The sequence below is a fragment of the Sus scrofa genome, unplaced genomic scaffold, assembly GCF_000003025.6.
Source record: "Sus scrofa isolate TJ Tabasco breed Duroc unplaced genomic scaffold, Sscrofa11.1 Contig2471, whole genome shotgun sequence".
NCBI lineage: Eukaryota > Metazoa > Chordata > Mammalia > Artiodactyla > Suidae > Sus > Sus scrofa.
Genome location: NW_018085100.1, coordinates 1,511,519 through 1,530,294, shown reverse-complemented (window position 1 = coordinate 1,530,294; position 18,776 = coordinate 1,511,519). Strand labels below are relative to the sequence as shown.

The following is an 18,776-nucleotide window of genomic DNA, read 5'->3' as shown; positions in this document are numbered from 1 at the left end:
AATCACAGATCCATTTCTCCACTTTTGTTTCTTATTTCAGAGGATGACATTACCAGTCACCCATTTGCCTTAGTTAAGAATATAAAATTTATTCATTCTTTTTAAGTGTCATAAAAATTTGCTTATATATGTAAATACACATATATAATATAAATGAAAATAATTAAAATATGTATTTTATGATATTTATGTATATTTTATTGTATATTTATATCATAGATGCAGTTTTCAATCATAGATGCAATGATACATAAAATATATGAAAAAGCTACAGCATATTGTTAATAAAAAACAAAAAATTCACTGAAATATTTCAAATCCTCCAAATAATGCACATCCATGGACATGGATATAATCTCTTTCTTTATATCTATTATGTTATAGAATGTATTTTCAATAATTCACATAAATAATAGCATATGGACACAAAGAATGGAACAGCAAAAGTCGAATTCAGAGCAAAGTAATAACGGAACCACATAAATGGAACAGTCAATGTTAAGCCAAACTTCTATCCCAATAAATCCTAAGTCATGCACATGTTCCTTGTGATAGAAATTTTCTTAGAGAAGTAAAGCCCAACTTTGGCTTTGCAGGTACAATTCAAATATTAAACTCTAGTACATATTTTTATAGTGAAAATCCTTTTATAAATCTGACATGTTTTTGCCAAAAAATTCTGTTTAAAAAATAAAAAGGGTATATGCCATAGTCTTTTCCTATAGATTATCTTTGAACTCCTACTAGCTTGAAACAATTCAAGTCAGAGAGACTAAGAGCAGAAACAAAGTCACCAGGAAAATAAAATTTCCATTGTGAAAATACTTACTGTAAGTGTCAATTATAAAAGCAATCATGTTAATTAGCTTTGGTTTACCGTCTAGCAAGCCTGATGACTTGGCCTTCCCCGTATCAGTATGCCTCCCTGATGTTCTTTTTCTTCGTTTCAACTCACAAAGAAGAAAATTCGAAGGTGTAGGACAGCTTGTCTTCAAGTGTTTGTCAACACCACAGACCTCATGAGGTAGAGCCTCCATACGGTGATACCGTATTTTCCCAGGAAGTGTACAAACACTTTAAAACTGCATTACAGTATTCAATATTACATTGCAGACACTTTGAGCAGAAACACAGTGGGGTTCTTGTGGTGAGTAGGATAGAGAAGTTTGAATTCACTCAATGCAGAGTCCATTTCTAGAAGTCTACTGACAGTGGTGGGGATAATAGTTTCAGAAAGAAGCTACTGACATCCGGATTCCAGGAAAAGGCTATTGAAATCACAGCACTGTAAATGAGAGATGTTATTTAGAAGTATTCTTAAGAGATTGCAATGTGGAGACTTTACAGAGTAAAATTTGGAGGTGCAAAAAAGAGAGGTATCAAGAATGAGTCACAACCTCTTTTCCAGGTAGAAGCATAAAGAGAGCTAAAATAAGATTCTAGCTGTGACAGTTACACTGAAGTTAAGAACAATTTAGTTTTGTACAACTATAAGCCAAGCTAATAGAAAGTTTCACAAAATAATTTTTAAAAAGTAAGTAGACTCCTATGACAAAAGAAAGATCAGCATTACACTGAGGGATATAAGTAAATATTCTGAAATGATCAGGTGCCTAGAATGGCAACTTACAAAATCTCACAATTTGTGCAGACTTGGGGAAATTGTACCAACATTTATCACAAGGACGCAGGTATTCGGTGGGAGCTGAAAGGTCTACAATTTGCTGCAGCATTTTCTTTTGTCAGATATTCAATGCACATTGTTAAGCTCAACAAAGTTTCAGCTGGGTATCGTGAAATCACAAATTTCATGGGATTACCCAAAGCTGAGGTCAGCACGTTAACTGATCTACAAATGTGGTTATAGGAAAATCAGTTAGAAGAAAATTACCCTGAAATGTATTATGTATGCCACCCAAGACTTTCTCAGTAGAATGATAGAAAAATCTGATGTAGCATTTTGTTTTATCTATATAACTCCAGGAATTATAATTAACATAATGAAGATATTAATAAATTATTGTAGGTTGTATCTCCTTGGTAGTCTAAGACAAAGAATTATTCTGTAACATCATGACTTCAATGAATCAATTAAACATTTTAAAATATGTATAGTAAAAATTTATTTTCATTAACATTTTGAAAAGATGTTACTTTCTAAGTATTTGTCTACCCAAGTTTATTACTATGAAAATGGCATCTATAGCTTCCTTTTTTATTTTTAATTAGATTTTTAAATGATATCGTCTAAGTTTTAAAATGAAATAATTTGGACCCTCTTTCCCTAGGGATTATTCTCTTTACAAAGAGATATTTCTCTTCCATAGATTGCTTTAGTAGATTTTTAAACTCTCTTATATTTTTTATAAAAAAAATGCTTTGCTTATGAAATAAAGATGTGAGACAGTTTGTTTAACTACATAAATATAAAGGACAAATTATTGAGCATCAGCAAGTAGTCATTCTAGAGAATAATAAAATAAACAAGTGAGACTCCCAGGTTAATAAAATGTCAGAAGTTATTAAGTTTGATGGCAGTGTAGATAAGAAGTACACATGATCAATTTCTATTTTAGTCCTAAATTGCATTATTGTTTATTAAGTTATCAAAATTGACTTATTTCTTGTTTAGTTTACATGCAACTCATGAATTAATGACAATTTTAAAATGCCTGTTACTGAAATAATTTTCTTATTACGTATTAATATAAAAGAAAATATTCAGGGATTTTTGGTGATCTGACTCTATGGATAGTTTACTCTCTGAAAGCAAGTATATCCTTTGCTAGAATCAGGCTTTTGCATCAAGAATTTGCTATCTATGGCAACCCAAATGGGATTTCATAAATTACTGGAAACCCAAATTTTATTCAAGCTTTACACTGTTAATGGCTTAACAATTATGCCTTTTCATATGAGTAAGGAAAGCAAAGCTTGCCGACCCTTGAATATGTTTAATGGCTTAGAGCATATAATCTATACTACAGGCATGTAACACTTCTTTAATAAATATTGACTCAATTCATTTATTAAATAAATTTTAAAACATTGATTGAGCTCCTAGTATACATATTGTGGCTCAAGCTGAGGCACTTTTCCTCTGGAAAAGAATTTCAATGTGGAAACACAGTCAGGTAATGGTGGATACACCATCATAAAGGCAGTTATTAAGAAAAAAAGGGGGAAACAGATTTCTGGGAGGTCAAAAGGGAGTTCTTCCAAGAAAGTGACTTTTTTTTTTACCTTTTTTTTAGGGCCACATCCATGGCATATGGAGGTTCCCAGGCTAGGGGTCGAATCAGAGCTGTAGCCACTGGCCTACACCACAGCTCATGGCAATGCCAGATCCTTAACCCACTGAGCGAGCCCAGGGGTCAAACCCACAACCTCATGGTTCCTAGTCAGATTCATTTGCGCTGCACCACAATGGGAACTCCCCAAGAAAATGACATTTTTACTGGATAATAAAATAAGCTCAACTGTTGACAATTATAATTCAACATTTTCTCCTAATTGATTAATTACATGTTTTTAAAAGTACAAATAGGTTTATTAATTTCCATTTTTGCTTACTCCAGAGATGATTACTCATGGAACATGAATGTGGACTGTGGGAATGGACTAAACTTCTCCCAAACCTGGGCTTCACAGGGATGTCATGTAAAGGGCAAACACTTTTGGAAGATGGGTGAGAGCAGACAAGGGCTCTGGGCAGGAGGAAATGCAGGATGAGAGACAGGTGGCAGGAGTCACCTGTGGGTCATGTGGACCAATTTCCTTCAATCAAAGCTACACCTGAGGTTTTCAGCAAATTCATATCTATGGTGGGATTATACTTCCTGGCCAAGGAAACACAGTGTTTTATATCTCAGTCTATGGAGATACAGACTCAAGAGAAACTCCAAAAGAGACATGTGATAAGCATCACATTTTTTGAAAGTTTGGGAAGAATAAACGCCTTAACCACATTGTGAAATCATGGATTTGGGACAAGTTTACCTAATTATGAGGAAGCACAAAATTTCCAAATGATGTACTACAAACTGAGTTACCTTCTCCCATCCTTTGACATAAGCTGGTTATCATGTAAAGTCATTATCACTGAAGTGAATCAACAGTGCATTTCCCTTAATTTCCAGACCACCAGACCCAGGCCAACTGCAGCCTAAGAACTTGGGAACAGATGTTCAGATAGAAAGCCCACTGTACACAGTGCAGTCCATCTTAATTACAGAGAACAATCCCTTGTAAAATAAATTGTCTCTTGAAATTGCATTGTAGATGTAATTACTGAACCTAATATTTTAAGAAATTGTCCTTCTTTTTGGATGGAAAAAGAGGTAATAATACAGTTACCTACTTAATTCAAAGTAGATTATTGAATACTTAGGATGTACCAGCTACTCTTTCAGGTGCTAGGAATATCTCTCCACATGGAGCTAACATTCCAGTGAGAGGAAATGGAAATAAAATGCAAAATTCTTCCAAGTAAATTATATAGTAGACTGTGATAAATTCTTCAGAAACAAAAATAGAGATCAAGAATGCAAAGGTAAAATTTAACATATTTGTATAACACAGACCACACTGAGGTAATGTTTGACCAGTGGAGAGAAACAGGTTAGAGAAGTAGACATATTTGGACATTTCCGAGGAAAACCACTCCAGTCTTTTTACAGCCAGTAAGAAGGTAGTGTGAGTGTTTAAGAAACCTTAAAGAGGCGAGATTAACAGGAGTAGAATGAGCGTTACAAAGTTAACACGAAGCCAAATTGTGCAGAACCCTGAGGCCATCATGTGACAGGGAACGACAAATCTAAGGCAAGAGGGTCTGTTTCTGCTGCTTTAAATTTTGTATTCTATTGCTTTTTCTCTAAGTGGATGACTAAAAGGATGCTGCCTGTATCTTAAAGTATACATAATGGTCCGTATCTGGGCACCCTGCTTCCCATGCGTGAGTGCTGAGCTACAATACCTTTGTTTAGTTCATAGGAAACATCCTCAGCAGGGCCAGCTGTGAATGGCTGCAGAAAAGAAGAAATTAACACATTCCCTCTGGAGCCGGGCAATATTTGTAACAACTTATCACTTGTTTTTACTTTACATCCCTACCTTCCCCTTTTTGTTTTATAAAAGAAACTAACATCCAAATCCAGGCAAGATGGTTCTTTAGGACACTAGTCTACCATCTTCCCCAATAACGTCTCTATTTCTTGCTTCAATGACTTGTCTCCTAATTGACTGGTCTATCATGCAATAAGCAGTATGAGCTTGGGCTAGGTAACAATGAGAAAAAGTTTGGCCTTTATTCTGAGAAAAAGAATGATCCATTGGGGAAATCTGAGAAGAGACTGATGAGATCTAAATTATTAACGGGGTCACTCAGGGTGATGTGTGGAAAACAGGCTCTTTGGAGACAGAAGTCGAAGTAGGGTGAAGAGTAGGAGTTACTGAAGTAATCTACACCAGACATGATGGTAAATCAGATGGCACAGGCGGCTGTGCAGATAGCGGTAATCAGATTCTAGATATTTTGAGGATAAGCCAATGGGATTCAGTTTGACATGTTAAGTTTGACATGTCTACTAGACATCCAAGTGGAAACACCAAGTCTGAAATTGCCTCAAGAAATGTGGCTGAAGCCAGTCATAAAGTCAGTCAACCCAAGAATCTGACTGAGATTGCCAACAGAGTGATTGCAGATTGAGAAGTAGAGAAATTGAGCACTCTATAATTAACAGCTCTGGGGGAAGAAGAGGAACATGCAAAGATAAAGGTAAATGAGAGCAGACCAAACGTGTAGCTTTTATCATCACTCCATCTGGTGCTGCTCACTAAGAGCAGAGGATGTTGATTCTCCTTTGAATTTTCTTCTTTAAGTTCACAGATGTAAAGGGTGCAAATCAAAAGTGATGACGTGGAAGCCAAGTGGTCTAGGTTTCTGGGAAGGGCCACTCATCTACTGCATTAAATGAAGCTAAAGGCTCAAGCGAGATTAAGACTGAGTGTTCACCATTCACAGCTTTGTGGTGTTCATGTGGCCATGGAAGGACCACCTTCTGAGAAAAATCTCAAGAGAAGATTTAAGAAGGAATGGAAGAAGAAAGTTGGGTGACCGAGAAACTAGACAACTTCTTAGTAGCACTGCTGCAGAAGGAAGCAAATAAATGAATCAAAAGCTTACAAGTAAATTGAGGTTTTTAAAAGTATTTTTCTTGTAATGGAGAAAATACTTTACTTACATGTGATCATCTCTTCAAGGGCAGGAGGAAAAATTCTTGAGAAGGACGTGAGAAACATGCTTGACTTGGCATCAGAGGAAAAGACTTCACAAGTGAAGAGGATGGCCGCTCATAAAGCAGGGACAGTTCAGCGATAGTAACACAAGGAAGGTGAGTGGGTATTTTGGTAAGGTGGCTAAGGTGGCTAAGGTGGCTTTCATTGTGTGGCTCTTCTCCTGTAAGTGGGAAGCAAGGTCGTAAGTTGAGAATCATGATTGGGAAGTGATGTTAACAGGTTTGAGATGAGAGAAGAGTAAGATAGTCAATTAGGAGCATTTCAGAGACAACGGATTAGAGAAATAAGTCATGGTTGCCCTGAAATGCCAAGGAACCTGGGATGTTCATGGAAACATATTTCAGGAGAAAGAACTCACTTTATTTTTAAAATTTTATTTTCAGCCATACTCAGTTTCATGCACACAGGTGTCAGCAAGGCAGAACACTGGATTTCTCCAAAGTTGTTATTTTGTGAAGGGAGTACAATGAAGTAAGACTGAAAGAGAAAATACAGAGTAGATTCAAGAAAATACTTTTAACAATTCATCATTCTTAGCACATTTGGGTGGATTTCACTGAATGTGTGGCTGGCTGTCAAGCAAGAATTGAATTTCTGTAGAGAGAAAAGGAACCAAAAGTATTTGTGGGAATTGGAGGAAGGACTGTGAGTGGTGGTTACTATATGATGCTGAGATATTGCCAACAAACCAGGCACTGGAGCAAGAGAATTGAGTGAGCTTAATGCTATGTTAGGAGTTCTATATGATCTCAAATCAGTCAATTAGGGTAGAACTTGTGACAGCATCTAAATGGGTTTATGGAAATTTAGATAGATGTCAATACATTATTAATCTTAAGAAGCAGACTTATTTACGCAGATCACAGGGGAGATACTTCAGTCATCCAAGCAAATTGCAAAAATGGCAAAACTGGCCTGTCTACATCTGGTAATCTCAGGAGTGACTAATGATGAGTATTTCAGGGAAAGCTGCATGAGGGAGACGATTCTCCCATCTAGCCCTCAACACCTTCTACAGTGCTTGCCCTTAGTGAAGAAGAAAATTAAAGGAGATACATTCCCTCTATCCTCAGGGACTCACGTGACCTGGTTGAGGGGATATGGACCCTGGAAGAACAAGCCTGGTGAATAAAGGCGATGCAGGTACCCGTGAGTCACCTGAGGATAAAACAGACAATTCCAACTTCCCTACTGAGAAATGTCATCCAGACCTGAACTTGGAATACAGGCTGAATAAGTTTTCTAATAAATATTTTCCCTATAAGAACAGGAGTCACCATAAATACAAGTGCTACTTCTCCTCCATGTCAAAAAGATCATATACACATAGCGTATATTTTAGAAAAAAACAGGAGAATAATTGCAACATACAGAGATTAGAATTTGTTTTTGCAGCAGCAACCACAATATTAATGCTTTTACAGGCGGTACTATTGAGATCAAGAAGGTAAATAAATCTACAGGGCGACATAGTAAGTGGATGAGTCAGAATTCAGTCACAATAATAGAGTGTGCCCTCTTAGTGGAGTTGTAAGGAAGAAAATATTAACCTGGTCTCTCAGAATGTATTGTCTAAATGAGGCAGAAGTAAAGTGCAGAGCAAATCTGACCTCTTGAGAATAAAAGTGCACAAATACAAAATTCCCTCCCTTGGAAGGCACAGACTCTGGGAAAAGATCCTAAGAAGGCCAGGCTGTCATCTGAAGATGCTGCTGCACAGCCAACAGAAGTCTCAGACCCTCTGGACTATCTGGTAAATGAACTCAGACGTTCTGGGTCTATCTGGTAAGATGAGAGAATTATGACCCATGACACCTAGAATTCATTCTGACTTCCAAGCAGCATTTAGTAATGATATTGATTTTTGTATTTGGCCCTGCACATTTCATAACCACCAGATATTCCTAAATGCTTTTTGTGATGCAGAACAATCATGACTAGCTGTGCTAAGAGAGGAGATCAAATGAGAGGAACCAATGTATACATGTAAGGATAACCTGACCCCCTTGCTGTACAGTGGGAAAATAAAAAAAAAATATTAAAAAATAAATAAATAAATAAATAAATAAATAAATAAAATGAGAGGAACCAGTGCTCCAGAAAGCAGACTAGAGCATGTCAATGTTTGAAAGGCATGGGGTCAAGACAAGACACAATCTCTCTCTTTACAAGAGACAAATAGCAGCTATCCAGTCTGAGGAGTAGAAAGAAAAACTAATAAAGACAAATAAACAAAGCGTAAGAAGCCTGTAAGACAGCCTCAAGTGTAACAAGGTATGTGGAGTAGGATACCCAGTGGAGCGGGGAGAAAGTGATAAATGATAGTATTGAAGAATAATGACTAAAAAATCCCCAAATTTGATAGAAAACATGACTAAAAAACCCGGAAGTACAGTGACCTCCAAGAAGAATGAACACAACAGTATCCACACTGAGGCACATACAGTCGAACCATCCAAAGACAAAGACAAAGCCCCCTGAAAACAGCAAAGAGAAGCCAGTTACCATGAACAGATTATAGCCAATATTAAGTGTAAATTTTCAATAAAAACTGTGGAGGCCAGGAAGCTATGGGATGGCATTCTTAAATTGTTCAATAATAATAGTAATAATAACCTATTGATTCCATATCTGAGAAACTAAATTTCACAATCAACAAGAAATTAAAACATTTCCAGATAAACAAAAGCTGAGGGAGCTTGTTGTTTGTAGACCTTCCCTACAAGAAATGCAAAAGGAAGTCTTTCAGGTGGAAATACAAGGACATTGTACAGGAACTTGAAGCCATACAGAGAAATAAAAAAGACTGGCAGAGATAACTACATAAGTAAATGCAAAATCAATTATTATTATATTTCTTGTTTAAAATCTTTCTGCTGTATAATTTAAAGGACAAATGCATAAAAATAGTACTTATGTGAATGTGTACATAATACTTAAGTATATAATTTGTGATGACAACAAAAATATCAAGAAAGAGGTATGGAGCTGTACAAGAGCTGAGATTTTGTATACTATTGAAGCTAAGGTTGTAGTAATCTAAATAATTTGTTATATATTTAAGAAGTTAATTGTAATATTTAAGGTAGCCACTATAAAATAATTTTAAAGTATATGTAAAAGGAAATGAGAAACAAAAATGCACAGTACAAAAATCAATTAAACCAACAAAAACATGATACATAAAACACAAATAGCAAAGTGGCTGAAGTATTTCCTTATTAGTGATTATTTTAAATGTGAAAGGTTAAAATCTTCAATATAAAGTAGAATTGTTGAAATGGATTAAAAGGTATGTGATTTAACTATTTGTTTCTATGGGGGACCCACATTTTATCTAAAGACAACATAGTTTGAAAGCGAAGGGGTGGAAAATGATATTCCACAAAAATAGTAACTAAAAAGTAACTCAAAGAGAGCAGGATGCTGTCTACGCCAATATCATCAGAGACAGAATTTCAGTCAAACTCTTACAACAGACAAAGAAGGACATCACATGTTGATACATTTGTCAACTCATCAAGATATAAAAATTATGAGTATTTATGTTCCTAACAACAAATAGATATTCAAGAACAGCAACTGCTGATTTTTAAATTGTGAAATTTCTTTCAGTCAACAATTCTTTATATTTTACCTATAACCCAATTATCTGAAAATAAACATCTGTTTCTGAGTGATAAAAAAATCAACATTTTTTTCCTATTACATTTTTTACTACCTCCAATATTATCAACCCATATCCAGTAGAAGTGCTATGGTTGAGTATTTTTATGGACAGTGTGCTCCTGATACAAATTCATATGTTGAAGCCCTGTCTCCCATTGTGAATATATTGGAAATATGACCTTTAAGGATGTAATTGAAGTGAAATGAGGTCGTAAAGGTGGGCTCCTAATCTAACAGTATTGATATTCATCTCAGAAGAGGAAGAGACACCAGGAGCACACGCACTGGGAGAAAAGGCCATGTGTTGACACAGTGAAAGGGTCTGTAAGCTAAGAGGAAGGTCATGCCAGAAATCAGCCTTGGCAGCACCGTTATCTCAGACTTCTAGCCTCCCAAGTTATGAGAAATAGATTTCTCTTGTGTATGTCACACAGTCTGTGATATCTTGTTATGGAAGCCTCAGCAGATGAATACACAACACTCTGTCCTTATTCCTAATGTGGATAATACCTATCTAACATGGATAATGTGTATCTCATATGTAACTTTTTAAAATGGAAGTATATTTGATTTATAAGGTTATGTTAGTTTCTGGTGTACAGCAAAGTGATTCAGTTTTTTATATATATATATAAGTTTTATATACATATTCATTTTTTATATATAGTTTATATATATGTGTGTGTATATATACATTTCTTTTCATATTATTTTCCATTATGGCTGATTATAGGATTTTGACTAGAGTGTCATACAGTAGGATCTTATTTATTCACTTTATATATAGTAATTTGTATCTGTTAATCTCACACTATAATTTATCCCTCCCCCACCCTCTTTCCCCTTTGGTAACCATGAGTTTATTTTCTATGCCTGTGAGTTTCAGTTTTGTAAATAAGTTCATTTGCATCATATTTTAGATTCCACACATAAGGGATATCATGATATTCATTTCTCTGACTTAGTTCACTTCGCATGGTCATCTCTAGGTGCAAGCACACTGCTACAAATGGTATTATTTCATTATTTTTTATGGCTGAGTAGTATTCTGTTGTGCATATATACCACATCTTCCTTATCTACTCATCTGTTGATGGATATTTAGGTTGCTTCTATGTCTTGACCATTGTAAATAATACTGCCATGAATACTGAGGTGCACATATCTTTTTGAATTAGCATTTTCTCCAGATATATACCCAGGAGAGGGATTTCAGGATCATATGCCATGTCTATTTTTAGATTTTTAAAGAAGATTCACTGTCTTCTCCATAGTGGCTACACCAATTTACATTCCCACCAGCAGTGTATGAGGGTTCCCTTTTCTCCACACCCTTTTAAGCATTTGTTATTTGTAGATTTTTAATGATGGACATTCTGACCAGTGACAAATTACTGCATGATTCAGTGAACTATAGTCAATATCCTTTAATCAACCATAATGGAAAAGAATATTAAATGAAATATATATATATATATACACTACATACATAAAAAATTGTATATGTAGAAAACTTTTACGTATATAAAAAACTGAATCACTTTGCTGTACACCAGAAACTAACACAACCTTGTAAATCAGCTATATTTCCATGTTAAAAAGTTATGTAGGAGATACACATTAGTTTTAATGTGCATTTCTCTAATAATTAGAGATGTCAAAAGCAACTTCTTCATATCCCTATTGGCTATCTGTACATATATAATATTTTAATTAATAGAATTAAAAGTTTTTAAGAGATTGCTTGCTGAATTTAATTAAGAGAAATTTTGTGTGAGTATAATTTTCATATGAATATATAGCTTTGATTTACTGGAATAATGTATACTATTTACATAAATTTTACTCATATTCTAAAGAAAAATCAGAGGTGGATCATAATTCTTTTATGGCCAATGGAAACATACTTACTAATATTTTGTAAGAAAATATCTATCTCCATTCATAAATATGACCTACCTTAATGATTTTGGAGTGATTGAACATGGAATCAAGATTGCTTAAACTTAGGGAAACTATGGTTTTCCACGCCCTGTAACTGTTTTATCAAATGAGAATTGTTTTTCACCATAGAAATAAGGGTGCATCACATAAACTTAATTTGAATTTGATTAACTTTTATAAGCAATTATTTGGTGTGTTTTAATTTTTAAGTTGATGACTATTTATTCTGAGTATTGAGTCATTGTGTTATTTGTAATTCCTTGGATTAATTTTATGGATTTTTATACTCTGCCTGAGTATAATTGTTACAAAATTTTCAAATTCATTGACTTACCATTCACATCTAAGTCACTCATATACACCCAAACACATGCACAGACATACACACATATTTTAGCTACTTTTTTCTTTTTCTTTTCATCTTTGATTAATCAGAAACCATTTTATTTTTTAAAACCTATCATTTCCTGAACTGCTTAAATTTACAGATTTTATTTGTTTCCTTTTGGTTTCAATATATTGATTTCTGTCTTTGACTTTAGTTTTCTTCTCTTCTCAGTTTAACTTTATTTCTTAGTTAACTTTCTAAAGATTACTTTATTTAATGTTTAACATACTTGTCCTCTTCATCTCTGACTGAGCAGAGTTTTAGCTCTTCCACTTAGGTTTCATTTTTGATTTAATTATTTGGCATGTAAAATATTTTGTGGGTTTTTTATTGCCTTATTATTGGGGCTTGTAGTTTACACTTTTATTATTACATTGTTAGGTTTTTATTTGTGTGTATGTAATTTGTGCATCTGGTATGTATGATGTAAAAGGCAAGTAACATTGCCTGAACAATGTATTTTATAGCAAGTGTTTTCAAGTTTTCTCACTGACCCAGCATATAAAATTGTACAAACATAGTCATGTTCGTAAATACACACTTATTTTATCTCTAGTAATTTTGTTACTGTAAACAGATGCCATGGGCCCATTTATTTTCTGGAGCCCATGTTTATAAGGCATCACCATCACAGAGGTTACAGAAGTCTTTGGATGACTGGTGTCACTGGTGTCTAGAACTCTCTGTAGATGTTACTCCTTTAAGTTAATGTGAGTTAGAGAAAATACTCTTTTTTGTCATTAATGCTATGGCTCTTGGCAACAACTACAGATTAAAAAAGAGAGAGAGAGAGAGACAGAGAGAGAGAGAAAGAGAATGCCTTTTTTTTTTTTTTCTATTTTGTGGACTACCTCCAAGTATGTTTATACTCTCAAACAATCTCTAGAATACAATAAATATTAATGAAATTGAACAACATTTAAAAACTATGCCTCTGGAAACAACCTGGCACATAAGCAGGTATTTCTATCTTAATAGCCAACTCATCCCAAAATCAACCCATAGTCATGTGATAAGTTATAGGAATTAAGGTTATACAAGACTGCAATCATCTTCCAGTATTTTCAGACATTCTCATAAAGTAGAATTTCATGTTGTCAAGCAATTTGACCTATGCAGGACTCTAATCAAAAGTCCAGACATGCAAGTTCAGTTGTGTGTACTACTGACCGAGGGCGAGACATATGCTAACTCAGGGCTGTACCAACAAGTGTTTAAGACATTTACTACTCTATCACAGCTAGAAACTTTCACGTCAAAGAATGAAAAGGGTTAAAGAAGTCTCAGGCAAGCTCTATGAGGGGACTGCTAGAGTTAAAACCACTTAAACTCACCAATTTTAAGTTAATCAATACCAAGGGAAAGACTTGATTGGGTCAATTCTCTGTCCTACAAGCATGGTCCACTCCCAATGTGTCTAATAGCAGATTTTGAGAAGGGCTTCACAGAGCTCAAGCTGCAAGCTGAAATCTTGCATTTGGTCATTTAATGATCATAGGTTTGCTGCAGGGAAAATAATTGCCTATTTACCCTGTTAGATAGGTTTTCTTACTATTCAAATATTGATCAAAATTTCAGCCTTTATCTTTTATTTTACCCAATCTAGATCCAAGATAACTCTGGCTGACTTTTTTTTTTTTTACTGTATGACAATATTCTATAATATAATATATGGTTAGCAAGGGCTTACGTGAATGCTTGAAATTGCAGCAGTAGTTAGAGAATGGGTAAGAACTATTCCAAAGCCTACCATAGACCATCTTACACAAAACCAATTGGATGGGAGCCTACATGAGATCAGTATTTTTAGTACTGTTAAAATAGAAAGTTGATGTCTTTTACAAAAATGACATATTACAAAAAATCAATAATTGAGAGAGCATAACATTAATTTCATGGTGAGAGAATATAGTGGTCAAAGATACTTAAGTGTAATGTTAAAACATTAACCATTTAGTATTTCACATAATTTCATTATTCCACATAATAACTTATTTTAACTATTTTGTTGACAAAAGTCAAACTCACCTACAATTATGTAAAACATCCAAGTGCATTAGTTTTTCTCCATATAAAATTTTAATGTGATTTTGCCTCGTTCCATCTGGCACCTGGTGAGTCTAAATTATTTTTCCTTCTAATTACAGTTTTGGACTTTGGCACTTAAAATTTTTAATTTAAAAATTCTTTTCATTTTTTTTTCATTTTTGTCACCTTGACAAAATTTGGACAAAATGAAACCCGTACAATATGCAAAATAAAAAGATTTCATCAGAAATTAAGATTCGTAATGGATAATATAAAAATCTTTGAAAATGATCAAATTAAAATAATGGTAGATGCTGTTTATCTCAAAATGATAATACATTTATAGTGAAGCTCTGTAAATTAAGATACTAATAAGAGAAAAATAGATGACTATGCAACTTTGTATTTTCAAGTATCTCAATCATAAGAGTTATGAGAAAAAAAGCTAGTAACACTCCTAAACAGTCAACATCTATTACACAAACGCGGCATCAGAACTGAGTCTCAAGTGTGACGAGCACTCATTAAAGTAAAACATAAGACAACAAAATCCTTCAAACCAGGAATATAACACATTTAGAACCACAAACACTATGTGTGTATCCATGTGTTGCAACAACACGTAAACTTTTTCCTTTGACACATCTTTGCAAATTTTTTCTACTAGTAATAGGAAATTTTCTGACTATCATAAAAAATATGTCTCCCAATGTCACCATACACAATTTTTGCAAGAAGATTTTAAACATTTGAGTTTATCAGCCTATTTCAGTCCCATGAACTGACTTAAAATATAATCATTTCAAGACTATATATGCTATAAATATTTTCACTTTACAAGAAAACCTAAAATTTCTTAGGACAAAAACAAAATAATTTCACTACAGTCATTTTCCAGAAAATTTACCATAGTGTAACGTCCACGCCATACTAATCACCACACACAAATATACACAAACAACAATAAAAACCTCTAAGATTCTGAAGGTGATTTTCCTACAAAATACTAATTTAAAATCTTTATGTACTGGTTTTTTGGAAGATGGCATTTTGATCATCATGAAGTAAAGCACTTGTTTAATATCCATATATAGGTAAGTGTGAAGAGATTTAGAAATCATTTTACTAAAGATGTCCATTTAATTTTGATGTTATTAGTCCAAAATTATCAAAACATTATTTTTTTTAGGGCCCCACATGTGGCATATGGAGGTTCCCAGGCTAGGGGTGGAATCAGAGCTGTAGCTGCTGGCCTATGCCACAGCCACAGCAACGCATGAACCGAGCCTCTTCTGCAACCTACACCACAGTTCATGGCAACACTGGATCTTTAGCCCACTGAGTAAGGTCAGGGATCAAACCTGCATCCTTATCGATGCTAGTCAGATTCATTTCCACTGAGCCATGACAGGAACTCCAAAAAACATTATTTTTAAAATAACAGAATTGCCAAATTATCAACTCACCAATTTCATCTCAAAGGATGTTGTGATCAACAGCATTTTTTCATGGATTAGCCTGAAAAAAAAATGAGAGAACTATGTAAAAATCTGAAAGAAATATTGTTGCCCACTGGGACTCTTGAAATAACATAGCAGGCATTTCTTCCTGCATACCAATTAATTGCTCCTGGAAAAAAAAATATATATATGCTAATTGGAATGTTATTTCCTAGTAGTTAATTCATACACGATGCTAAATCTCCAATCTATTTTCCCCCAAAAGTCACTAAAATAGCCAAACACATATATAGACACACATACGCTTACAATCTATTGTGTTAGAAGTTTTAATGCAAAACTCTTGAACCAACATTCTCTGACCACCACAGTAACAATATACTATTAGCAATTGGCTTGTATGTTTACATCAGATTTCTCTTTCCCTTTGCTTTCTTCGCCACAATTGTATTCAGCATATTTGAGTCATTGAATATCCCTTGTATATACATTAATGCAAGTATGGATTAGGTATGCAAGGAAGTGTAGAAATACATTCTGAACAAGCAGTTGCAACCATCATTACAGTGAATAGGACACGGATGCCTCTCAAAGCCAACAACATCCAAGGCAGACAAATCTTTGTGGTTACACGGTGAGTTTTTCCAATAGGTACATACAATGACTAGTTACTTCCAACTGAATTTTTAATACAATTTCCTAAATCTATACTTTATTTATATCTTGAGATAACATATAAATGTTTTCATGTAAACATCAGTCAAAAACACTCAACGGAGAGATATATATGGCCTATGATGTACTGTTATAAAAACCCAAGCAATGGTCTACTGGATTAAATATTAACATAGAAGGAAATTTTGGTCTACTCATATTATTTGCTCAAGGATATAGAACTAAGAGAACAAACATACATCACATTGAGAGGAGAGAGTAAAAACAGGAACAGAAAACTAAATCCTTGCTGAGGCCAAAAAAAGTGGCTATGTATTAAGAAATGCCTGGGCATTAATAAAGATATATTTAATTTTACACATAGTAATAGAACACTGCCAGCTTCTTGCCTCTATTCAAGTTTGTCATCTTCTGAAGCAATACTCTACAAATACTTATTTTGCAAAGTAATTATTAGGAGCATTTCTCATAAATATGTTTCTGTATTATAAAGTTCCCCTCCTCAAGCCAAACCATCTGGGTTGAAATCCTATGTCACATGACATTTGGGAAACTGTGAATTTACCATGCCTTGATTAAATAGCCTATAATTTAAACAACAACTTTTAGCTCTCAAGGTGATTTTAAGTATTAAATTAACTAGTTCATAAAGAAGGTCTGGTTTATAATATAGCGGGATCATAGCTCTCAGGAAATATTATCCCCAACCCCATTTTTCCCCTTCCATTTTGGCTGTTTGGCTTGGAAATTTGCAGACAAAATTCGTATTTTTTTCTATTGAAAATAAATTTTCATTCATCATTATTCCTGAAAGCTTATTTGAAGCACCATATCTAATTTCATGTGAATGCATACATGTCTCTTCAGGTTTCAATCTAGGGAATAAAAGCATTTTTATAAACACACTTTTCTATGATAAATTAAGCAAAATACATTTTTTTCCAAAGCCTATTTGAAATAAGCCCCATTGAAATAGTTCATTAAGGCTTTTTCTCTAAAGCCTTAATGAAATAGTTTTTTCAGTCGTTGCACAGTTTGTTTGTTTTCCTTTTTAAGAACAAAAAATGGGAGTCCCTGTTGTGGTTCAGCAGGTCAGGGACCCAAACTTCTCTCTCTAAGGATGTAGGTTCAATCCCGAGCCTTGCTGAGTGGGTTAGGATCCAGTGTTGCTATGTGCCAAGACTGTGGCAAAGGCTCTGCTGCAGCTCAGATTCAACCTCTGGACTGGGAACTTCCAAATGCCACAGGTATGGCTGTACAAAGAAAAATAGGGGAAAAGCAACAACAAGAACAACAACAAAACAAATGGAGTTTGGTTCCAGTTTGCATTTCTGCACATGAAGAGCTTGGAGATAGTCCCTCTACCCTAACAAGAGATAAGAAAGGGAACAGACTGAAAAATCAAGAACTCTTCTTGGCGCTAGAAGGGAGAGTAGAAGACAGGAAAAACTCTTTCTTTCAAGATAGGAGAGACAGAGAGGCAAATGCATATAGGCAGACATATCTTACCAGAGCAGAAACGCAGGAGCAGAACCATCGCAGGAACCGGTGCCAAGGTAGGAAAATCTGTGATGTAATTGATGTGTGGCTGGAGACACAGTGAAGACAAGTTTGAGGGTTAAAAACTCCAGGATATTGTGAAATTTACCTCCAAGAGCTTAACCAAGGTCCCACGGTAACTATCAGAGAAAAATCCCTTCCAGCTTCTGCCAGGAAGCTGAGGAAAAGAAGCCATGTTGCGATTCACCAGAACACTGTTCCTCATAAAGCCTCCCCACAGGGGAAGCTAGTTAACCAGAGCCTCACCTGTTGGGTGTCATCAGCGGCTAACTGACGGGGGAGAGAAGTAATCTAGCACAGCTGGTTCTAGCCTTGCACGAGGGAAGAGGAATAAGCAACTCCGGCCCCCTTAGCTATCCTCACCCAGCCCATGTGGGAGGAAAGGCCGAGGAGCACCTGTGATGCTTACAGTCTGTAGGCACAGAGTCACTTAGAAACTGAGACGAACTCACATGCCTACAAAAGACTGCCTCTCCTCTCACACCTCGCCACCACTCTACTAAAAGCCTATGAAACAGCAGATCCCTACGGGGTCAGCGCATTATGTCTGGCTATTATGGAAAAATGGCAATGCGCACCAGAAGGCAAAACCTCACCTTACAGAGACAGAGTGAGCATCAGGACAAGATGTGGCAGGGATATTGATGTTATTAGATGGGGAATTGCAAAGAACAGTGATTAGTATGCTAAGGGCCCTAACAGATAAAGAACACAGCATGCAAGAACAGATGGGTGATATAAGCAGGGAAGTGGAA

The 18,776-nt window shown here is 35.0% G+C and overlaps 1 long non-coding RNA gene across 1 annotated transcript in view; it reads right to left on the bottom strand.

Annotated features, from left to right (window-relative positions):
* Nucleotides 1–18,222, bottom strand: part of LOC110258591 — a 62,692-nt gene extending 44,470 nt beyond the window's left edge. Inside the window, exons 1-2 of the long non-coding RNA XR_002341186.1 lie at nucleotides 17,971–18,222; nucleotides 15,793–15,844 (exon numbers count right to left, since the gene is read on the bottom strand). This is a non-coding gene — a long non-coding RNA (uncharacterized LOC110258591). The remainder of the gene's footprint in view (nucleotides 1–15,792; nucleotides 15,845–17,970) is intronic.
* Nucleotides 18,223–18,776: the final 554 nt, after the last annotated feature.